General features: G+C 40.1%; 1 protein-coding gene across 3 annotated transcripts in view; it reads left to right on the forward strand.

Moving 5' to 3' along the window:
* Positions 1–522: 522 nt before the first annotated feature.
* Positions 523–25,720, forward strand: part of DAB2 (DAB adaptor protein 2) — a 200,597-nt gene continuing 175,399 nt past the window's right edge. For all 3 annotated transcript variants that reach the window (XM_069555978.1, XM_069555981.1, XM_070289340.1), the window contains exon 1: positions 523–884. The gene's annotated coding sequence lies outside the window, so the exon portion shown is untranslated. The remainder of the gene's footprint in view (positions 885–25,720) is intronic.

Consider the following 25,720-nt stretch of genomic DNA (forward strand, 5'->3'; position numbering starts at 1 on the left):
TGCTGTGTGCTACAAAACTGCTGAAGAGGTCAGTTCTCTTGCTGTAATCCTCACACGCATGGACAAACTTTCTAAGTCACTATTTTTGATGGGAATAGAAAGGAAGGTCATACTAGAGAAAAAGGTGACTCCCAGATCTGCCCATGATCCTTCCTGGTGGCTCAGTGGTAAAGAATCCATTTGCCAATGCAGGAGACATGAGTTCAAGCCCCAGGTCAGAAAGATCCCCTGAAGGAGGAAATGGCCACCCACTCTAGTATCTTTGCCTGGGAAATCCCGTGGACAGAGGAGCCTGGAGGGTTACTGTCCATGGGATCGCAAAGAGCTGGACACTACTGAGCGACTGAACACAGACCAGCACTGGTTTATTAAGTATGTGCGGGCTCATCTTGAGATGCAGCATCCTTTTCATCCCCTAGAACATCAGAGTGCTGGTTGAGACAATTCAATATTAAAAAATAAATAAATAAACTCAATAATTCTAACAACATCTGCCCCTTGGGTGAATAAATAACCCGGCACCTTCTCACCAGTGGCATCAGGCCACAGGGTAATCTTCAGTACACCGTCTCCCACAGGCACAGAGAGGCAAAAGCCTTCTCCCATCACAGCTTCCAGATTTTCCGCTCTCAACAAGCAGTGCGTCCAGTTGGACCTGAGAATATATCTCCTGCTGCCAGTTGCTCCTGAGCCACCTCTGAAGTTGAGGGCCAGATCTCCACTGAGCAAGGCTGAAAGCAAGTCACTTGGAGGCCTGTTTCCTCCGCAGCTCCACTGCCACATCGGTGCCCCCCACCCCCGCCCCTGTGCCTGGGACTCCGCGGGACTCCTGGCACCAGATTCCCTTCCACAGCGGGGACAGTCAGTCACCGCTCCTACCAACGGTGAGTTAAAAGGCGTCTGTTTATGAATACATTTTGCCAAATCTGAGTGGAGTGCGGCGACGGAAGAGGGCAAGACAGGGAAAGTTGTGCTGAGACAGACTGGGAGGCTTGGGGCTGGCTTGGCAGATGACAGGTTTTGTTACAGATTTTTAAAATAATGTTGCTTTAAGAACAGAATAGAAAGCCAAGCCAAGAAACATCAACAGTAAGTTTTCTTCCTTTCCACCCCCCACCCCCACCCCTCCCGCAAAAGATATGCTGAAGCCAGGTTTAATTTTATGTCAGGAAAGAATTCCCTCCAGAGACTTCCCTGGCCGTGGTTCAGTTGAGGATAGTTTTCCAGCCATGTTTCCAGAGTCTCTCAAAGACTGAAAGGAAAACGGGCAAACAATCTCGAAGCCTTCACTTTGAAGCAGCAGGGGGCGCTGTTATGATAAAGAAACCGCGGGTGGTTTCTTGGACCGAGGTGATGACTGAAATTCCGGCAAGGTTCTCTACCTTTTCTTTTCAGGACCAGGGAGTACCTAAAGAATAAAATATTTACAGATGCTAGCAAATTTTATGCCTCTGATTTTAATGCAAAGACTTCATGTTATATTTTACATCAAAAGGGAAGAAGTTCCAGCATCTGCAAAACATAAAAGTATTTCATGATTACTTCCATCGCCGTGTAATAAAGCACATCTCATACAGTTATTGCAGTCCCAAAGTCCCCGACAGCAGTGGATGTTTAGAATTGGACTTCCAAGGCATAAAAACGAGCCATTGTAACCACCTTACCAAAATCCACCTGCCCTTACCATATAAGATCTATCAATGCTGCCCAGACTGCTTCTGTCCAGTAATTCTGGTTTTTAAATTACTTGGGCCCATTTAAAAATTAAGGGAGAGGTTGGGAGGCCACACTCACTGATTATCATTAGAAACAATGTTTGCTCTGTTTCTTATCAGGTTCTTTTAAGGTCCTACATTAAAACACACAGTGTGACTTCACACACAGTCAAGGAGTAAATGACTGTTATTACATGTAGAATATACTACCTGTAACTGTGTTATTATGAATGTTAATGCATTTTAGCTAATTCTCATGGCCCCCTACCTCTGATTACTTATTTCATTCTAGCATCAACAGAATCCTTCCTTAGGCATAAAACCTTCTGGAGCTAAAATTCTACAATTTCTCATACACATTTCTGTGAATATTGCTTATACATTGTTAAGAATATCCCCAGGAGCAGTAAAATAAGCTTCTAGGGGAGTTAGTTAAGGGGATGCTGAAGTTCAGGGAAACAGTCCCAGAGAAGAGAGAGGTGATGGTGAATCGGCTGAAACATAAAGGATTTAACAAGAGAAGAGGCATCGTTCATGGAGGAAGTTGAAAAATCAGAAGACCTCTCCAAACATGTATATGGGTAATATAATACCCCAAGGGCTTCCCTGATGTCTCAGAGCGTTAAGAATCTACCTGCAATGCAGGAGACCTGGGTTTGACCCCTGGGTTGGGAAGATCCCCTGGAGGAGGGAATGGCAACTCACTCCAGTATTCTTGCTTGGAGAATCCCAATGGACAGAGGAGCCTGGTGGGCTACAGTCCATGGGGTTGCAAAGAGGCAGACAGGACTGAGCAACTAAGCAGAGTACAGCACATACTACTTCAAAGACTAATATATGATGCAAGGAATTCTATTACAGTAGAGTGCCTCAGATTTTCAGAGTGAATATGGGAAAATGACCTGAGAAAGAAATTGGTCAGAAAATAGAGTATTAAGGGACTGGCAAGAATGGAGTCTACAAACAAGAACGATGCAATATATACATATATATGTATGTATGTATGTGTGTGTGTGTGTGTGTGTGTGTGTGTGTGTGTGTGTACTGCTTATGGCAACCTCAGTATTCTTGCCTGGGAAATCTCATGAACAGAGGAGCCTGGTGGGCTGCAGTCCATGGGGTTGCAAAGGGTCACACAAAACTTAGTGACTAAACAAACAACAAATAATGGAGGTGTGAAATTGTTGAGGGAACAGAGACAGAATTAGAAGTAGTTCAAACATGGCCTAGTCTTCCCTCAGAAGCATTGTGAGAGAAATTACTCTTAATATTCTCCAGTTCATGAAATACTTTGCATTTCTGCTCTAGAGAAAACAAACATATCAGCCATTTCCAAACATGGACAGCTTACATAATATATCTCCTAATATATGAATCAGCAGAGTTCTCAGTGGTTCTGGAAAGTTCCAGATCATCCTGAAACTGGTTAGATACTCATTCTAAACTGATCTGAGTAGCAGCTGCCATACATCTTCACTTCATTTTTATATTGTGAGCCCCTTTGGGTCAGAACAAGACTGCATTTCTGCACGTCCTCCGTGGGTACCTCTGACCATGTTCTGATCCCCAGAGGGTTCAGTAGGGACATTAGTGAATGGTGCTACCTGTCAGATTATCAGTAATAAATCAGTAAAGGAAGGTTTGCTTTGGTATCAGTTTGGGGTTGAATTTTGGTTGAACTTTGTGTGGAGCGTCTGTGAATTTAAATGAGTTTCCACATGAACCTACTTTAGAAAGCAGTGCTAACTCAACAAGAAACATAAATCCTTTGTGTTTCTCAATCGTTCTTCCCAATTGTACGATAGAAAGTGAAGTCGCTCAGTCATGTCTGACTCTTTGCAACCCCATGAACTGCAGCCTACCAAGGTCCTCTGTTCATGGGATTTTCCAGGCAAGAATACTGGAGTGGGTTGCCATTTCCTTCTCCAGGGTATCTTCCCAACCCAGGGATCGAACTCCGGGTCTCCCACATCGCGGTCAGAAGCTTTACCATCTGAGCCACTCTGCTGGATAGTAGGTCTCCTCAGGTATCAATGTCATAGTTTTCCAGTTGTTTTCAGATAGTAAGGGCTTCCCTGATAGCTCAGTTGGTAAAGAATCCTCCTGCAATGCAGGAGATCCCAGTTCGATTCCTCAGTTGAGAAGATCTGCTAGAGAAGGGATAAGCTACCCACTCCAGTATGGCAACCCACTCCAGTACCCTTGCCTGGAAAATCTCATGGACAGAGGAGCCTGGTGGGCTGCAGTCCATGGGGTCACAAAGAGTCAGACATGACTGAGCTACTTCACTTTCTCTTTCCAGTGTGCTTGGGCTTCCCTGGTGGCTCAGCTGGTAAAGAATCCACCTGCAGTGTGGGAGACCTGGGTTCAATCCCTGAGTTGGGAAGATGCCCTGGAGAAGGGAAAGGCTACCCACTTCAGTATTCTGGCCTAGAAAATTCCATGGACTGTATAGTCCATTGGGTCACAAAGAGTCGGACACAACTGAGCGACTTTCACTTTCACTTTCAGATATTAAGCCACAGTCCAGCCATTCAATTGGAGTTTATCTTCACCTTCTACCTACTGCCAGTCCAAGTATGAACTGATGCCCTACCTGATTGTGGGGCTATTTCAAGGGTACCACCACCTGTGTCCCCCTTCTAGGATTACCCTGCAGGGGTGCTGAGCTGAGAGATGCACAAGGAATGGGAAGTGCACCAAGCCAGCAGGACACCACCATAATGTCTCTGCCCTTGTGAGTGCTGCTGCTCTGGACTCAGCCTGGCCATTGATGTCCACTGTGAGGCAGGCTCCAAATTCTAACTCTGGGGGCTAGAGGTATGAGTTCTTTGAGATCCAATGATTTGAGAAGTTGGAAATCCATGTTCAGCTCTTGTCACTGGCCATGTAGCTGCAGTGTGGTGGGGAAACTGTCTTGGAACTGGGGTGAATCAGCCTAAATTCATTCAAACCCGCATCCACTTGACCCACAGAAATTTCCTTTCTTGGCCGTTAAACTGAGTGCCCCAACACTATCGCCTCCCTCTGGCCCTTTCACCAAGACTCATCTTCCCTGCTCCCGTGATAAATTCAAGTTCTTTTCCTCAGCAAATGCCCAACTCAAGGACCAAAGGATACAACAGTCTTTATGAATAATTCTCTTAGAACCCCTAAGGAAGTTTTTAGGGAGAAAGGCCAGGTATCCCCATTTCCATTCCCCATGGGAAGGTAGTTGCCTCTCATCTCATGCACACTCTGTTCTGTTGACCCTTGGGCTTACCTCCTCACTCCCTAGCTGCCAGTTTTTTAGTGTAGCAATGTAGCAGAGGGCTTCCCAGGTAGCTCAGTGGTAAAGAATCTGTCTACAAAGCAGGATTGATTCCTGGGTCAGGAAGATTCCCCAGGAGAAAGATATGGCAATCCCTTCCAGTACTGGGAAATCCCATGGACAGGGGAGCCTGGCAGGCTACAGCCCTTGAGGTCACAAGAGTTGTACATGGCTTGGTGACTAAACAACAACAAAATGGAGCAGATGGAGGCTGGTAGTAGCTGGCCACACCCTTACCTCTTAGGAATATTGAGTCTGACTCCAGTGTCTATCAGTGCAGTTACTGAGTTTTGTCCTTTCCCTTGAGTCTTAGTTGCCAATCTCGGGTGTCCCACTGATAGAATAAAATGGAAGTAAACGAAGTTCTTTGGAAGAAAGAAAATATAGTGTAAACATAAATATTTAGGACAGCTATTTGGAATCATTTGGGCCATTCTTAAGAGTTTTCATTATTATGTATTACAATAACTTCATTTTCATTTAACAGATAAGAACCAAATGTTTATCACAAGTCAGACATAATGATAGACTTTGGCACTGCAGAAAAGAAGACATAGCCCCTGTTCTTTCAGAGTCCTTTACTATTGCGTAATATTTACAACACAGCATCCTGATGCTAGGTAAGCTAAGGCAACTAACAGCAGACGGAGGACATGCTTCTACAGAAGTCGGGGTAGATTTCAAAGAAGAGACATCATCTGATGTGGCTTTTGAAAAATGAAAGCCATCAGTCATTAGGTAGGAAAAAGAAAATAGGGGAAAACATCTCAAAGAGAGATAATAATGGCATGTGCAATGACAAAGACTCAGCACATATGCCTTTGGAGGGTGTGCTAAGTCACTCAGTCGTGTCTGACTTTGTGGCTCTATGGACTGGGGCCTGCTAGGCTCCCCTGCCCATGGGATTTCCCAGGCAAGAATACTGGAGTGAGTTGCCATGTCTTCCTCCAGGGGACCTTCCCCACCCAAGGATCTTCCCCAAACTCGCATCTCCTATGTTTTCTGCAATGGCAGCCAGGTTCTTAACCACTAGCACCACTTGGGAATCCTTTGGGGTGGAGTGATGCCAAAAGATGGGCCTAGCAGAGCCACTTGAATCGAAACTGCAGGTGGCTTTAGATCGTCTGTTAAGGAGTTTCGGGTTTTTCTACATGTGAAATGGGGAATATCAAAGGTTTTAAAGCAAAGGGCCAGCTCAAAGAATGCTGTGTTTATAAGTCTCTGACCTCAAAGTGGACTAGGATAAGAAAACAAGGAGTTAGGAAATAGTTGTGATCACCTGGGGGGAATTGGTGAGTGCCTGAACTCCATGTGCAGTGTCAGGAAGAAAGAGAAGAAACAGATAGGAGAAAACTTTCAGAGGAGAATGGAATTGAGAATGACTCAGTGATTTTAAGCTTGGGTGTCTGGGTACATGGAAATAGTCTGCTAAGATAAGGAGGAGTACAAGAAGATCTGGCTGAGGAGGAGATAAGGGTGCAGCTGGGGACATGTGACACTGGAGATGAACTGTGGGAAAGCTAGGAGGTATTTGGGCAGGAGTTCAGGAGAAAAGTCTAGGTTAGATGCGGGAATAATCGGTGAGCAGACGAGGCTTGAGCCTAGGTGAGTGACTGTGAGAATACCCAGTGAAAGTATGTAGAAAGAGAGCAAGATGCTAAGGATAGAACATTTAAAGGGCCACAAGGAGCGAGAAGGGAGATCTGGAAAAGGGGTGAGAAAAAAATCATTAAGAGAAGAAATCAAGACACAGCCTCTCTCAAAAGCCAAGGCCAGGGGAATGTCAAACAAGACAGAAGTAGTTCCAGTGTTAGATGTTAGAGAAAACTATGCAGAATAAAAACCAAAAAGAAATGGTTATGAGATAAAGAAATTGCGAAGTACTTGGGTGATGCTAGCTTTAAGCAGACTGTGTTTTTCTTATGTTTAGATAATTGAAGTGAGTATCTTAAAATAGGTGTTTTAGAGAACTTTTAGATGTCTCTTATTTCAGAAATCTCTGGAAATGCTGATTTTTCCGTAGACCATGAAATGTGCTTATAGCCTTACATTTTTTTTTCTTTAGGATAAACAATTTTTTAGCAAATAAGCAAAAAAAGGCATTCTTTTTTTTTGTTTGTTTTGAAGGGGTAAACTGTATATGAAAATGGCCATTAGTGAAAGGGTTGGAATTGATAACAGCAATTTTTCTCTGTAGGAAAGGAAATAACTTAGATTCAGGAAAAGTAGCTTGCTGACAAGGCAGTCAGTCACATGGCTCCCTGAAGGAAGTTAAGAGACTAGTTTTTTAAGGTCATAGTTCTATGAAAAGTGAAGTTGAGATTCACTTGAATAAAGTTTTCTTTGGTTATACTGAGTGGACTGTCAAAAAAAAAAAAAAAATCCAGCAGAAACACAAAAGGCTGAGGTAGTAATGCCTCTCTCCATGCTACAAGCTTAGAAATGTCAAGTTAAATTATTTGCTGAAAGAGTAAATATCTTGAAATATGGTAAGAAAATGCATAAGTAGAATTTATTTAACACTCTATTTCCATTCTATGCATGTAATTGCATATTTTCTTGAACAAAACATCAAAAGTAAAACTTTAAAAAATATGGCATTCTCCTTTTGTGAAGTCTTGGATCAAAGGCTCACCATATAAATATACATTATGTTTTCTTATATTCATGTAATTCCCTGGTGGCTTAGACGGTAAAGCGTCTGCCTACAATGCGGGAAACCCGGGTTCAATCCCTGGGTTGGGAAGATCTCTTGGAGAAGGAAATGGCAACCCACTCCAGTATTCTTGCCTGGAAAATCCCATGGACGGAGAAGCCTTGTAGGCTACAGTCCATGGGGTCGCACAGAGTCAGACACGACTGAGCGACTTTACTTTCTTATATCCATAGATAACACATTGTCAAATAAAAATGATACCTTTAGGTTATTGCTACTCAAGACAGTATCTTGTGATATATATGGACTTAAAGAGGATGGAGGAGAAAGGAGATATTGATAAAATTAATTAAACACCTACTGCAGGCATGTGCTGAAAATTCTGGTAATATTCATGACAAGTTCTGTGAGTTGTGTCCAGTGCTCAAAGACGTTGGGTGTATTCCACTTTGGGACAGGTCTTCTAAGCTCCCTAAGCCCTACTCTGTTTATTCAGTCATAATGCAATTATCAAAGACCGTGAATCCATTCTCATTTTGAGTCAGGGATAACTGGGATCTAAGAATAAATAGGGGCTTCCCTTGTGGCTCAGATAGTAAAGAATCCACCTGCAATGCAGGAGACCTGGGTTCAATCTCTGGGTTGGGAAGATCCCCTGAAGAAGGAAAAGGCTACCCACTCCAGTATTCTAGCCTAGAGAATTCCATGGACTGTATAGTCCATGGGGTCACAAAGAGTCAGACACGACTGAGCAACTTTCACTTCGCTTCAAGAATAAATAGAGAAGAACATGTTAAAAGATTATCTTGGCCCCTCACTATGGATTGCTTTGTCTCTTACGGTTTCATTTCTTAACTGTCTTTTGGAAAGCAAGCCTGTTTAACAGTCATAAAGACATGGGAGTCTACCTAGATAATTTGCCTTTTCCTTAAATTGAACATTCCTTTATAACCTCAGAGATTTATCTATGCCTACATTCTACCCAATGTGGAATCTCTCTGACACTATGAAGCATCTGAATTAAATATCTAGGCCTGGGCAGCACAAATACCAGCCCACTTTCACCAGTTAGCTGTATACTGAGGCAGGTTGGTTAACCATTTAAAGTAAAATTGGGATGATTAAAATTCCTTCTTTGGGGGACTAGTATCACAACTAAATGTGATACTATTTTTATAACATACTTGGTATAGTGCTCTGAGCTTAAATGATAGTTGGGAGAAATATAGACTGGGTTTCTTTCAGTTACCTGGAACTTATTTTTTTTAACTTTTTATTTTGTATTCGGGCATAGCTGATTGGAGACCCAGGTTCGATCCCTGGGTTGGGAAGATCCCCTGGAGAAGGAAATTGCAACCCACTCCAGTATTCTTGCCTGGAGAATCCCACAGACAGAGGAGCTTGGCAGGCTACAGTCCATGGGATCGCAAGAGTCGGACACAACTTAGCAACTATACCACCACCACTACCATAGCTGATTAACAATGTTATGACAGTCTCAGGTAACAGCAAAGGGATTCAGCCATGCATTTACATGTATGTATCTTCCCCCAAACTCCCTTCCCATCCAGGCTGCCTGGAATTAATATTTTAAATAACAGTCTTTCCCATTTTCAAAATGTCATCATGTTATAATTCCTTTCCATCGATCAAGCCAAAATCTATCTTATTCTTGCTTTTTCCCACTAATTCTGTCCTCTGGAACACCATAAAATAAATCCAGTTTTCAAGTATTTCCATTTCATTCAATACGGAACTGTCCATTGTTGGGGAACCAAATGAGCAAGACATCATTTTAGGCTGAAATAATCTCAGGTAATAGAAGAGAGAAGATACAAATAATATATCTGCACAGTACACTATTTAAAGTGTGTAGGGGTCCAGAAATATACAATGTGCATTCAATTATTATACAAACAGAATATGGGTAAAGACAGGAAGAAATTAATTATTGGAACACAAAGATAGAGATGAAGCCTGTGCTTGAAAAAAATTTTTGGAAGAGGAGTTGTGCTATGCCCTGAAGGATGTGTAAGATTCAAGAGCATCCTGAAGGAAATTGCATGTGCAGAAACTCGCAGGCAATGTTCAGAAAACAATTCACCTCAACACTGCTTCTACCTCCAACCAACTACTTTCTATGAGAAAAAAAAAATCTTAGGAAAGAAAATGGTGTGTGTATATAATTTCCATTTCCTGTTCAACTTTTTTGTTCCCCCCTGCGGGTTTTGCCTTCAAAACACGTCTGCTGTCTGACTTCATATCACCACATGTACCGCTACCATTCTAGCCCAAGGCACTGTCCTGTCTTTTGGATCCCAACAGTTTCTGACATGGTCTTCCCATTTTGGCTTTTTGTGTGTGTGTGTGCCTCTAGTTTGCTCTACTTTATGTCCAACATAGCATCTGGATGTCATTCTGCTCAAGCATATGTCAAACCATGTCATTCCTCTGCTCAGAACCCACTGAAGCTTTCCATCCCATTCAGAGTGGAGAGTGGCATTCTCTCCACAGTAATCTCTCAGGACCCATGCTCTCCAGCCTCACGGTTCTCTCTCTGACTCCATCTCCTACAGCTCTCCTCCTCACTCTGTCTGCTCCAACAACTCAGGCTTCCATCCCATTCCTTGAGCTTCCCAGACTTGTCTCATTTCAAATAATTATGTGCCATATGCTTAATTATCTGCTGGCAAGTTTTCTCTTTTCAGAATGATTCCTATTGCTTGTAATAGGTTGGTCTACAGTAAAAACTAGTTCTCTTTGTGATTTGAAAACACCGTCTACAAACTCCATTATTAAAACACATTTATTTTTTAAAATGTATCCCTGATGCCTTACCAATTTTTTATCATGTGGACCCTTTTCAGCTTTCATCCTCTTGCTGCTGCTCTGTGCGACCCCATAGACGGCAGCCCATCAGACTCCCCCATCCCTGGGACTCTCCAGGCAAGAACACTGAAGTGGGTTGCCATTTCATCCTCTTAAATTATCTTTATGGTTGTACATGACTAACACCTCCTTTCTACTTGAAAGTCTCTCCCACTTTTTCTTCGAAAGTACTGGTCCCTCGAAAAAGGTCCTCCCTCCGTGAGCGCTCGACAGTCTCATTCACTAGATCATCCTCTTCATTCCCAGCCCTTCTGCAGTTCACAGAATTCTATCTCTGGTCCTCTGCTCTTTGTACGTATTCAATCTGGGAAATCTCATCCTCGCCCTAACGCAGATCTCCAACTATACACTGAGTGCTCCCAACCTGAGCTCCAACTTCCCTCCTGAGCTCTGTTCCCAACTGCCTTCCAGCAAGCTGTTTCAATACGTTCCAGTGTCATTTCAGACTTAATACATCCCAAATTGGACTCATTAAATTTCTTTGCAGTTAGCTTTTCAAGCAAGTCAAACTGTCAGTTAATGCACCACTAGCCATCTAGACACCATTTTGTAAATCTCCAAGTCCTTACTTCTCTGCCACATTCATTTTCTTGCAAAGATTCTTAGAAGGCATCTTTCCAAGCCCACAGTCTGCATCTTTGAACAAAAGAGTATGTGTAGCTTAACACAAATATATCCCTAAAATTAAAAGCTACATTCTGCGTCCAACAGAACAGTCTTCAGCACCCTAAAATGATAGATGTGGATTCTGAATACCAAAAAATCTGAGTTTATAGTCTGGCATTGCCTTTTGTGGCTTTAGGAAAGTTAGTAAGCTTTCTTGAATCTCAGCTTTCTTATCTGCCAAGTGAGATAATAATGATTACTTCACACATTCTTTGGGAAGATTAACTGAAATAAATAATATGCTCACCCCTAGTGACACACTGATACTTTTAAGAGGCACTCAAAATATTTAAAATCTTTCATTCTCTCCTATCAAATGACGCAATTATACTGGCTTAAAAATTCCTTTGTTCAAATATGTTTGAAATGTGATCCCATCCCTTAAAGAACAGGTTGTAAAAGTAGTCCAGCTGTGATTTTTTTTAATTTAAATTTTTATTTTTACTTTATTTTATTTTACAATACTGTATTGGTTTTGGCATACATTGACATGAATCCGCCACGAGTGTACATGAGCTCCCAAACATGATTTAATATTGAAAAAGCCAAGCAGAGGGAGTCAGCTGAAGAGCGTAATTCACCTGATTCACAAGCCATCTGATGTTATCCGGAAGGTACCAGTGATCTTTTCCATGTCGTCTTATTACAAAATGGTATGTTCTCTTTGTTTTGTTCTGTGGAGTGATAGGTGTTTGTTCTTAGACTAAGATCATTGGAATTCTCCAAAACAAGTGAATAGAATTAAAGAAGCAGATTGGTAGTGATTTAAAGCCTAGATTCTGAGTAGAGCTGCCAAAATTCAAATCCACCCACTAGCTATGTAGTCTGAGGCCAATTATTTGATTTCTCCATGTCTCAATTGTAATGTAGAGTTGCTGTGAAGATTAAATAGCGTAATGAATTAAAGGACAGAGGAAAGATCCATTTAACACAGCACTAAAGAGCCACTGATAAAGAATTCACTTGCCAACGCAGGAGACACAGGTTGGATCCTGGGTTGGGAAGATCCTCTGGAGAAAGAAATGGCAAACCACTCCAATAATCTTGCCTGAGGAATCCTACAGACAGAGGAGGCTGGCAGGCTATAGTCTTCGGGCTATAGTTCATGGGGTCACAAAGAGTTCGACGCAACTTAGCGACTAAACAACAACAAATGAGCCGCTGAACACACGTCCTCAGGGAGTAAGCAAAACCCGGAGGTTTCTTCCATAAGAAGAGACCAGGATTTCCCTGATTTAAGGGAAATACCAGAGTTATTATTAAACAGTAAGTATGACAATTGACAACTTTAAGACATCTAAGAGTTCTTAAATATTGATTTTAAATATTGTTCTATATAATCTCATTCTGCAGGTTCTGAAGTAAAGTCAAGTTTCTTATTTAGTGCATAATTTAGAGCACTAAATTTAAGTTTTTTAGGGCAAAGCTATTCGGTACTAAAAACTCATGTTATTATTTATTTCCATCCCTCTTTATCATTACACACAGTAACAAGGCAAAAATAAATAAAAATAGAAATTCAGTTTCAAACTGTGCTTTACAAAACAATAAGTGACATTTTTCACATGAATGAATTTTGCATTTTCATCCTGGAAATGTTTTGTGGTAGAAGGATTTTGACTTTTCTGGTCCCAATCAGGGATAAATTACTCCCAGCAGAGAGAGGAACCTAAGTACTGACATGAAAAGTATTCACCTAAGTGTTAAGCACCTCATTCTCCCCTTCCTCTCCTAGGATAGAGTCCACATTTGGGCAACTGCTCTGAGTTCTTTTTCCCTATTATAATGCTGTCCCTATTATAATGCTGAGTAAATACAGTCAACAAGATTAGGACTGTCTCAGATTTTGGAACCAATTTCCCATGTCTTGAACTGACAAATTTTCTGGTTTCTTCCAGAACCTGTTTCCTCCTTCAGTCTTTTCATAAGCCCTAAGCATATGTCTTTTAATCATCTCTTCTTCAAACAAGAACTTATTTTCATCAGAAGGAAGGAAACTACTACTTCATCTGAGAAAGAGTTGATGAGATTATGTGGCTAGGAAATGCCTCTATTTGCTTAAAACATGACAGCAGTCCTCATCTTCTGTATGTGTCTGACATACTGTTTACTGCTTATCAGGTGGATAAGCTACTGCAACATTTTTCTTTAGATACCAGAGATTTAAATGGTAGGACCTTAAGGGTGAAAACAAAAACATTCCTTGATTATTCCACCAGGGGAGCCTTCAGGTAGCTCAGAGCCATATGAGGACAGTAATCAAGCTAATATGTAAGTAACAGGTAATATAGCATGTGCAATACTTGCTAAGTCACCTCAGTTGTGTCCAACTCTTTGTGACCCCAAGGACTGTAGCCCACCAGGTTCCTCTGTCCATGGCATCCTCCAGGCAAGAAAACTAGAGTGGTTTGCCGTGATAATATATGCCAATATGGTAGATAGTATAGCATAACTGACTGCAAAACCAAGTACTCTAGAGTAATTTATTATAAAACCTTACCTTCCATTCCAAATAAACTTTCAGACAATGTTAAAATATACTCAACATTATAATTGGCCAGGAACATGAGGAATAAAAAGAAGCTACTGCTCTGTGGTAATCTGAATGCAAGATCTTCTCTGTAGAAAGTTGTCACTGCCTTTAAGTGATAAACTATTTAGAGGGAAGGAAAGAGAAAAGGAAGTCTCTCTTGACTTAGCAAGAAACTATGAGTGAATAAAAATTAAGTTTAAGAAGTAAACAAAAAGAAAATAAAGTGTTAAAAACTGAAAACAGAGTAAAGATTAGACCATGAAATAAATAATTTTATTCATATGATCTGGGAGAGAAAGAGAGACGATGAAAGGACATATGCTTAGAGGTTATGGAAAGATAGAAGGAGGAAACAGGTTCTGGAAGAAACCAGAAAATTGGTCAGTTCAAGACATGGGGAAATTGGCTTCAAAAGCTGAGACAGAGAAAGAGAGAAGAGATAAAAAAATGCCTTACATTTTATTGCACAGTATACTTCCCAGAGCATCTGGCAAAAGCTGTCTTTCTTCATTCCTACTTCCAACACTAGATTTTCAAATGAGCCTATCTCCTTCCTTACTGGAAAATGTCTAGAATCTAAATATAGATGACCTCAGTGATCCCACTGACCTCCAGTCAGGCATTTAGAAGGCCTTCTCTGGAGAGGATTACTGAGAATGGGGGCAGGAGAGCATCATGGCCTAGGAGTGTTTCCAGAGATGGAGCTCAGTGTTAGGCTTGAAATAAAGGCAAAGTCGGGGAGCAGAGGACATTCTGGAGGACTGAACAGCATAAACAAACACTGAGATGGGGGGAGGTGGCTGGGGGGGGGTGGGCACGAAGTACCACTGCTGGGACTGGTTGCATCCTTTGGAGTTTCTTAACCATCAGCCTAAAGAGATGGGATTTTTTCTTTGTTTATACCATCATAACCTGTAGGCTGAGACGAAGATTTTGAACTCTAGATAGGTATTATGAAAGAAATATTTTTGAAAGTTTACTTTGATGATAGAGTGCAGGAGGGCAGAGGGGAGAGGAGACCAAAGCAAGACCTTATTTCAAGAACCCACGTATGAGATGATGCATTAAAATAAGGTGGTATACTAAATTATTGGCTTAAGTGTAGAAGTAGTGGATCAAGAGACTATAAAGAAAAATGGCATGGCATTGTGGGTGGAGGAGATCGCTCTATTTGGTGGCTATTTTGTCTCTCCCTTTATTGTGTTTATTTGAAAGACTTTTTGGCACTTAATTACAGCTGCCGAAGTGTACTTTCTTAGGAATGCTTATCTTACCTTTCCTGATTTAATGGTCTTTTCTCTCCTATCCATCACCAATATTATCAAAAAAGCACTGCTATATAACAACTTCTAGGTGATTTCCCAATTTCTCAGAGGAGGTTCTTGTACAATATAATTCAGTAGGAGAAATATCTGCAACCTACATGTCTATGAATTCTCTCAGATTGCTGACAAGCAGTTAAACATTTAGAAAACATCTTCATTATAGAAAGAGGCATCTGAAGTTATCCTCAGTACCAACAAAGAATGAGGACTGCAAAGCCAAGGATACAAGACCACAGATAATCTGAAAAATATCATTTCTGAAGCCCTGATTGGAATCAACACAGATAACAAGGCTTTTATCTGAATTCCTTCAACAACAACAACAAAGATCTTGAAAAATCTTTTACACAGTTTTCTGTTGATAAAAAGAAGGGAGGAAGTTTCATATTTTCCTTCCATCCCAGATATAAAGGGCAAAGTGAAAAGGAGGCAGAGCTCTTGAACACCAAGGAATATAATGGACCTATCCATAAGAGACATTGACTCCCTGACTCTGATTTAGTTCCAATTGATATCACTAGGATGTCTACAGTCATCTGAACAAGTGTCACCTGTCCAAAGAGGACTCATAACCATGATCAGTCTCCCTACCACCACAAATATGGAGCTTCTCCAAGGGCCTTTTATCAGACTGCAGCCAATTATAGGAGCTAGCATCTTGAAAATTGTTCTTGAAATCCTCCTCATCCTAACTCCTCACAAAAAATCAGTGCAATTCAGACAAGGTCCTCAATCACTGTTAAGCTTGCTCTGAAATATACTTTGAATTCATCCATTCCTCTCCATCTCCACTGCCTCCATCCTCTTCCAAAGCACTATGACCTTTCAAGACTGAGGAAATGAGGTCCTTATTTTCTCCACATCCAGTTTTTCCTTCTCTAATGCCTTCTTCATACAGAATTCAAAGGATTCCTTTTCCTTTTTTGTATCCTATTTTCTTGTATCACTGTCCTCACTGGCCTTCTCTCCATCCTTGACCACAGCCTTGCATATACTGTTCCTCCGTGTTTAGCCACAATCTGCCAGTTCTTAGAAGGACCATTCCAGACATCACCAAATACATGAGGTTCCCTGGTTAGTTTCTTCTGTTTAGAATTCATCTGGCTACATAGTACAAATTATCCTCTAGTCTAGTCTGTGATTTCATATATATTTATATACTTATTTGCTTAATGTCTTCCTCCCCTGCAAATGGTTGAGGCCATGATAGCAGAGACATTTTTCCCTGTATCCTGGAGGCATAGGGCAAGTCTAGCATAGGGCATGAACCCAATAAATGCTCAATAAATAAATAAATCTAAAATGTAAACTCCAGCAGGGTAATAGTTATCTGTCACTGGTTTACTATTGTATCCTGATTGCCAAGGGATATGTATCTGATAAACTTTGGTAGATGTCCTCAAAGTATTAGTTCAGTAAGTAAGTAAGTAAAGAAATAAAGAAACTATTTTCCCATTAATAGCTATTCCATTGAGAGATAGGCCTAATTACAGAAAATTCTTTCTCAAAGTGAGTTGGAGTCTCTGTCTATCACTTCTATGGTTTTGCCCTTTAATCTAGACCTGACTACATAAAGTACAGTTAGTTCCTTTACAGCATGAAGTTAAGACACACCAGCTTCCCTCGACCATCTTCAAGCGATAGCATGACTTTCAGACTTTTCCTTACTCTGCTTGTTCCCTACGTATACTGTAGTCTTATAGTTTTTTCTCTTGAAGTGCGTTGTCCCAAACTGTACCTGGGGTATGTACTATGATATTATTATCCCCATATTTTCATGCTGGGTATTTTTACTGGAAGTGCTTAATTACACACCCTGGCAGGCAGGCTCTAGTATTAATTTATATTGAATTTTCAGCATGCTATTACACCCCAGGAATACAGTTAAATCAGGTCATCTATGTCTACTACTTATGCATTTAATTTTGTGTACCTAAGTTAAGATTTTCCACTTATCCATAGTAAATAACAATGAGATTTAACTCTCACTTCCACACTCCTGAGATCTCTTTGAGTCCCAGTTCTGTCATTCAATGTAACTACTCTCTGTCTGCTCTCTGTCCTAGTTCTGTCATTCAGCGTACCTGCTGTTTTTTGTCTGTCTCAATTTTATGTCACCCAGCACCCCCAAAATTTTGCCTGTACCCTCATTCTTAAAACCCTTGTTCTTATGAGAAATCATGCTAGTACTCTGTCATCTTTCTAACTGTTTTCTCTTAGTCTCCTCTGAGGCTTTTCTCTACTTACTCATTCACCTATTCCATTTGATAGGTCATGAAATAAAAGTTTTCTGAGCACCTCCCCTGTGCCGGAGATTGGGCTAATATCCTGGATGGAAATACAAAGATGAAGAAGACACAGCTTTTGTCTTCAAATTAATTGCCCAAAAGTTCCATGGCCTTCACATATTACTGGGTGATTGTACCTATAATAATTGGCAAAAACATATATTCTGCTAAATTCTAAACCGATGTGTCCACCTTTATAATCTTTCCTAAGCTCTAGATGTTTATTTTCAATGTTTTACTAGGCTTCACTTAATTATCTGGCAAAGCTAATTCAAACTCATCATGGCCAAAACTTAACTCATTATTTATCACTGCCTCCAACCATCTCTAACACTTTCTATATTCCTGATCTTGACTGATGTTATCTTCATTTGCCTATCAGCTAAACTAGCAAGTTAAAATTCACCCCAGATTTACTATTATTTACCTTTCACATAAAGTGGGTCATTGGGTCTTGTCAATTCAATCTCATAAATAACTCAAATACCTCTCTTCCTCTACAGCTGCTATTTTAGTTATCTTCTATCAGATGGATTATTTTTATATTCTGCTAATTGACTTCCATACTTCTAATTCCATTCTTTCCAAGTACACCCTCGACATTTCTGTCTGAAAAGAAGAAGAAATTAAGGCATTTTTGTAACACATGTATTCTGTATCATAGTAAAGTGAAAGTGTTAGTTTCTCGGTCGTGCCTGACTCTTTATGACCCCATGCACTGTAAGCAGCCAGACTCCTCTGTCAGTGGGATTCTCCAGGCAAGAATACTGGAGTGGATAGCCAGTTCCTCCTTCAGGGGATCGTCCTGACCCAGGGATTGAATTTGAGTCTCCCATGTTGCAGGCAGATTCTTTACCATCTGAGCCACTAGGGAAGTCAACCGCATATCATAGCAAGATTTCAACAAACAAAAGAAGAAAATGGGGGCAAAGCCAAAATAAACTAGAAAAATACAATGGATCTGAAGATCATATCTAAAGCTTATTCATTCTTACCAAGGCTCTGATCTGCTCTAAGTGCTCTGCATGTGCTGTCTCATTCCATCATGGATGCCCCTATGAAGACTGGTAAGGAAACTGAAAGGTTAACATGTCCTGGCACTGCGCTACTGACTTAGTAGATCTGAACCCAAGATGTCTGTCTCTAGAACTCATGCTCTTAATCACTCACTGTGTTGCCTTCTAAAAATGAAATAGAAGTATGAAAGTTATTCCATGAAATTTTATATACTTGCTACAGGCGATCAACAGACTAACTCTTAACTGTCAAACAGCCAACACAAAGAGGAAAGAAAACAGACACAAGGTTCATAATGTTGGAAAGTAAAAACAAACCAGTTACCCATGGAAAACACTGCAATGCTTAATGCTAAGACCAATTTTGAAAAATGGAGGCACATTGACGTAAGCCAAGTTGGCTGCTTTAAACTGTCAAGTTCTCTTGGTAAGATCTATATAGCCTCTGATGGTCAGAGTAAATGAGGAGCCACACCAGGCCATGTTGGTATATTGTGATGAGAGCAAGTCTCAGCCTAAATTCTGACATTATTTGCAGCATATAGTAGCAACATGACAGAAGAAAATACAGTCACACAACCTTAAAAATCTAGTGAAGTTTCAGCTTCCATGTCAAGCATGTTGCAAGAATGACTTACTCAAGCCAGATGTAGTAATTGTAATGCTGCATGAAAACTGATCAGATTATTGGGTGAAGGATGCTCTTTCAATGTTGCCAGTATTTCATGATATCAGATGGTGAGGGTTTAATGTATCCATCTCAAATTAGACATATTCCTTACCACAAAGATCAGAAAGAAAATAAGCCCATCAGTTCAGTTCAGTCGCTCAGTCGTGTCCAACTCTTTGCGACCCCATGAATCGCAGCATGCCAGGAATCCCTGCCCATCACCAACTCCAGGAGTTCACTCAGACTCACGTCCATCGAGTCAGTGATGCCATCCAGCCATCTCATCCTCTGTCGTCCCCTTCTCCTCCTGCCCCCAGTCCCTCCCAGCATCAGAGTCTTTCCCAATGAGTCAACTCTTCACATGAGGTGGCCAAAGTACTGGAGTTTCAGCCTTAGCATCATTCCCTCCAAAGAAATCCCAGGGCTGATCTCCTTCAGAATGGACTGGTTGGATCTCCTTGCAGTCCAAGGGACTCTCAAGAGTCTTCTCCAACACCACAGTTCAAAAGCATGTTTTCTAGGCCAAAAATAAGAATAACAAGTAAGTATCATTGTAGCTTAAATGACAGTATTCATATATGAAAGAATCTAGTGACTAATGGTTATACAAAATCTACAGGTAACAGAAAATGTGAAGGTACAAAGCCTTGCCCACCATACACCATCCAGGGTCCAGAATCTTGTTTTTAAAAAACATTTATTTGTTAAGGTGCTTTGATTATACCTATTCTTACCTTTTTTGTATTGTCTTTTATTTAGCTGTCAAAATATGATAAGGAAGCATGGGAGCCACCTTGCTGTCCCCTAATACTACAAGGACCTTTAGGACTTCTGTGGACAGTCTTCAAGGAGTCTCTGATCCTACTGAACACGGCCATAAGCTTCAGTGCAAATAGATATTCTACTGCTCTCAACAGATCTTCAAAAGGGACTTGGCCTGCCTACAATATGATGCATTTTTCTGTACTCTTTTTTTTCTCTTCCAAGGGACACTTGTTGGTCTCCTTGACAATAGTTTTGTATTACTCTTTGGGGTTCCCTGGTGGCTCAGAGGTTAAAGCGTCTGCCTGCAATGCGGGAGACCTTGGTTCGATCCCTGAGTCAGAAAGATCCCCTGGAGAAGGAAACGGCAACCCACTCCAGGATTTTTGCCTGGAGAATCCCATGGATGGAGAAACCTGGTGGGCTACAGTCCACGGGGTGGCAAAGAGTCGGACATGACTGAGTGACTTCACTTCACTTTCACTTTGGGTAGGTATTCTCTTCTCTTCACAATGGCAATTTCAATCTTTGTTAACCTGGTCGAGAACTCTCCTTTTCAACCTTTCAGAGCTTTGTGAAGAGCACTAAATAAACACTTTTCCGAAAAAGCTCCTCTAGTGTGTGAACACCAGTTACATTAGGGTGGGGGCTCACTGAATTTGGAGTCAACACTGGAAACATGTAAGAAGAGAAAACCTTTCCTTTCCCATGTTTTCCTCCTTTTAAACTTAGCTTCATGCTTGGGACCCCAAGAATCTGAATGAAGAAAGCGAAAATGTCAAAACCACATCATTCTAAATACATAGTGATTCAAATACATGTAGAGAACTGTAAAGAAGCTCATGCAACTAGCAGCAAACTACAAATGCTTAGAAGGGGATTTATCATGTACAAATTGTGGATCCATCTCCATTGTCCTGGTGGCTCCAACCAGGGAATGTGTCTGTCCCCTTGTTGACATAGGCCATGCTAGAACAAAGAAAGTTGATGACATAAACACATCCTTTTCCCAGCACTTGAGTGTGTGTGATTTAACCTTTAACTCTTGCTTGTTGATGTAGGTGAGATGTCAAATACTTTCTACTGAGCTGTTGGCAACTCTTTAAAGTGTTTTCATCACTCTTGCACTAAGATGAGTCCAGGGTCAGTCTAACCCATCATTGTAATCTCATTGTAATCGAGTCACCTCCCCCACCCTCTCTTTTCTTTCTCTGCCACTTCCTCCAGACCTCAACAGGAAAGCGGTGACAAAGACCAGGGATCAGCCTGGCCGTCACTGTAAATCTGCAGTTACTTCAAGTGTTGCTTCCTGTTTTTGAAAAACTACATTCCTAGCACGGAATAGAGATTGAGGTCTTGTGACCAACTGTGAACAAATGATGTAAACTGTGACACAAACAATAGGGAGTCCATATCAGATACTGTAAGCCAGTTTTCATCCTCCTTTAATTCTTTAGACTTAGAAATAAATCCTCTTACTTCCTTTAGATCACACCTGCCATAAAAAGAAAAAACCACGCTTTTTACCCACTTCACACCTAAACCCATTCCATCTTTCCTGAGGCTGAACCTAAACCCATCTTGTCTACTCAAAGATTTAAATGGACATATTTCTATTTAATGTTTAAGCCAAAAGTATAAAGTTCTTGCTAGTTTTGTCTTTGCAAGACAAAATCCTTGCACCACCAAAAGAGGGGAAAAAGCATAAGAATTCTCAGCAGTGTAATTTCATATATATTTTTTTCTTAGTAGTCATTCTTGTTATTTTAGAGCTAGTAGACAATTCTGCTAAAAGAATTGACACTTTAGATGAGAGCAAAATAGCTGCACATATATATATAACACATACCTGGAGAAATAAACTTGAATAGACTAGATACCACCATCAGCATTTTCGTCATTTCAGTCTGGAGCTTGCACTCATTTCTTGGAAAGGAAATTTCTGTCTCATTAAAGAGAAATGATTATGCCAAATGTACAAAAATAACAGTGGGAGGTGGTGGTGGGGGTAGGATGGAGGAAGGTCACTGCATGACTCAGAGAGGTTTGGCTTCTATAATTAATATTTTTAAGCTATTTTACTTCATATTTGAAATAGAATTATATGTTTAGAAGGGGGAAAAGTTACACACAGCTAAAATGGGGTTTCTTAATCATGCACATACATGTAGTACTATCATATAGCAAAATTGGGATGTGTCAAAACTATATATATATATATTTATATAGATCTGTAAGTACATACAGACATACATATAATCATACCTAGCTAAAGTAGGGTATGTCTTTTATGGTTTATTAAGCATAGATTTCTATTTTATTTACTTATTTATTTTTTGTATGTGATTCTATACTAAAAAAGCAATATTCTGAAGGCTATTGTTATCACAAAGTAAACACTACTCATTTTACATAAGCAAACACACTTGCCAAGGTAAATATCCCATTACAGTCAAAATGGAGCCAACATGAGTGTATTAAAATTAGCCAGAAATTTTGGAGGAAAAAGCAGGAAGTTGGGTGGGATGGAGAAGCTGCATATGAATGGAATGGATTACACAAGCCCGGTTTGGGGAATCGCAAATTCCAAGTGCTTCTATGGAGTCCTCGACTTGGCTAAAAATAGCTTTGATGTACAATGACTTAGTATATTTATTTTTATTGAAGTATAGTAGATATACAATGTTGTGTTATTTCAGGTGTACAGTGAAGTGATTCAATTATACATATTTGTGTGTGTATATATACATATTATTTTTCAGATTCTTTTCCAGTATAGTTTATCCAAGATAGTGAACATAGTTTCCTGTGCTATACGGTAGGTCCTTGTTGTTCATCTATTTTATATATGGTACTGTATATCTGTTAACCCTGATCTCCCCCCTTCCCCTTCTGTAACCATAAGTTTGTTTTCTATGCCTGTGAGTCTATTTCACAAATAAGTTAATTTGTATCATTTTTAAACATAAAGATCATTTATCATTTTTAAATCATCTATGCCACATAAGAAAAAATTATCTCAGTTGAACTATCTTCTTGGCAACTCAATAAAAACTTTGTTTTAATTCATTCATTCATTTCAATCGTGGGCTTATTAATTTACAATATTGTGGTGGTTTTTGTCATACATTGACGTGAATCAGCCATGAGTGTACATGTATCCCTCTGTCCTGAACCTCCCTCCCGCCTTCCTCCCCATCCCATCCCTCTGGGTTGTTCCAGTGCACCAGCTTTGAGTGCCCTGATTCATGCATTGAACTTGGACTAGTCATCTATTTCACATATGGAAATATACATGTTTCAGTGCTATTCTCTAAAATCATCGCACCCTCTTCTTCTCCCACAGAGTCCAAAAGTCTGTTCTTTATATCTGTGTCTCTTTTGCTGTCTCACATATAGGGTTGTCATTGTGATCTTTCTAAATTCCATACATATGTGTTAATATACTGTATTGGTGGTTTTCTTTCTGACTTACTTCATTCTGTATAATTGGCTCCAGTTTCATCCACCTCATTATAACTGACTCAAATGTGTTCTTTTTAATAGCTAAGTAATATTCCTTTGTGCATATGTACCACAGCTTTCTTACCCATTCATCTGCTGATGGACATCTAGGCTGCTTCCATATCCTGGCTATTATAAACAGTGCTGCAATGAACATTGGGGTACACGTGTCTCTTTCAGTTCTGGTTTCCTCGGTGTGTATGCCCAGAAGTGGGATTGCTGGGTCATATGGCAGTTTTATTTCCAGTTTTTCAAGGAATCTCCACACCGTTCTCCATAGTGGCTGTACTAGTTTGCATTCCCACCAACAGTGTAAGAGGTTTCCCTTTTCTCCCCACCCTCTCTAGCATTTATTGTTTGTAGACTGTTCAATAGCAGCCATTCTGACTGGCGTGAGTTGGTTCCTCACTGTGGTTTTGATTTGCATTTCTCTGATAATGAGTGATGTTGAGTATCTTTTCATGTTTTAGTTAGCCATCTCTATGTCTTCTTCAGAGAAATGTCTGTTTAGTTCTTTGGCCCCTTTTTTTATTTTTCTGGTATTGAACTGCAAGTGCTGCTTGTATATTTTTAAGATTAATTCTTTGTCAGTTGCTTCATTTGTTATTATTTTCTCCCATTCTGAAGGCTGTCTTTTTACCTTGCTTATAGTTTCCTTCATTGTGCAAAAGCTTTTAAGTTTAATTAGGTCCCCTTTGTTTATTTTTGCTTTTATTTACATTACTCTGGGAGGTGGGTCACAGAGGATCTTGCTGTGGTTTTTGTCAGAGGGTGTTCTGCCTACGTTTTCCTCTAGGAGTTTCATAGTTTCTGGTCTTACATTTAGATCTTTAATCCATTTTGAGTTTATTTTTGTGAATGATGTTAGAAAGTGTTCTAGTTTCATTCTTTTACAGGTGGTTGACCAGTTTTCCCAGCACTTGTTAAGGAGATTATCTTTTCTCCCTTGTACATTTTTGCCTCCTTTGTCAAAGATAAAGTGTCCATACATGTGTGGATTTATCTCTGAACATTCTATTTTGTTCCATGGATCTATATTTCTGTCCTTTTGCCAGTATCATACTGTCTTGGTGACTGTAGCTTCTTAGTAGAGCCTGAAGTCAGGCAGGTTGATTCCTCTAGTTCCATTCTTCTTTCTCAAGATTGCTTTGGCTATTCGCAGTTTTTTGTATTTCCATACAAATTGTGAAATTATTTGTTCTAGTTCTGTGAAAAATACCATTGGTAATTTGATAAGGATTGCATTGAATCTATAGATTGCTTTGGGTAGTATATTCATTTTCAATATATTGATTCTTCCGATCTATGAACATGGTATATTTCTCCTTCTATTTGTGTCATCTTTGATTTCTTTCATCAGTATTTTATAGTTTCTATGTATAGATCTTGTTTCTTTAGGTAAATTTACTCCTAAATATTTTATTCTTTTCATTGCAATGGTGAATGGGATTGTTTCCTTAATTTCTCTTTCTGTTTTTTCATTGCTAGTGTATAGGAATGCAAGGGATTTCTGTGTATTAATTTTATATCCTGCAACTTTACTATATTCACTGATTAGCTCTAGTAATTTTCTGGTTGTGTCTTTAGGGTTTTCCATATAGAGGATCATGCCATCTGCAAACAGTGAGAGTTTTACTTCTTTTTTTCCAATCTGGATTCCTTTTCTTTCCTTTTTTTCTCTGATTGCTGTGGCTAAAATTTCCAAAACTATATTGAATAGTAGTGGTGAGAGTGGGCACCCTTGTCTTGTTCCTGATTTTAGGGGAAATGCTTTCAGTTTTTCACCATTGAGGATAATGTTTGCTGTGGGTTTATCATATATGGATTTTATTATGTTGAGGTATGTTCCTTCTATGCCTGCTTTCTGGAGAGTTTTTAATCATAAATGGGTGTTGAATTCTATCAAAGGCTTTCTCTCCATCTATTGTGATAATCCTGTGGTTTTTATCTTTCAGTTTGTTAATGTGGTATATCACATTGATTGATTTGCAAATATTGAAGAAACCTTGCATCCCTGGGATAAAGCCTACTTGGTCATGATGTATGATCTTTTTAATATGTTGTTGGATTCTGTTTGCCAGACTTTTATTGAGGATTTTTGCATCTATGTTCATCAGTGATATTGGCCTGTAGTTTTCTTTTTTTGTGGCATCTTTGTCTGATTTTGGTATTAGGGTCATGGTGGCCTCATAGAATGAGTTTGGGAGTTTACCTTCCTCTGCAACTTTCTGGAAGAGTTTGAGTAGGATAGGTGTTCAGTTCAGTTCAGTCGCTCAGTCATGTCCGACTCTCTGCGACCCCATGAATTGCAGCATGCCAGGCCTCCCTGTCCATCACCAACTCCCAGAGTTCACTCAAACTCACATCCATTGAGTCTGATAGGTGT

The sequence above is a fragment of the Ovis canadensis genome, chromosome 16, assembly GCF_042477335.2.
Source record: "Ovis canadensis isolate MfBH-ARS-UI-01 breed Bighorn chromosome 16, ARS-UI_OviCan_v2, whole genome shotgun sequence".
Classification (NCBI taxonomy): Eukaryota; Metazoa; Chordata; class Mammalia; order Artiodactyla; family Bovidae; genus Ovis; species Ovis canadensis.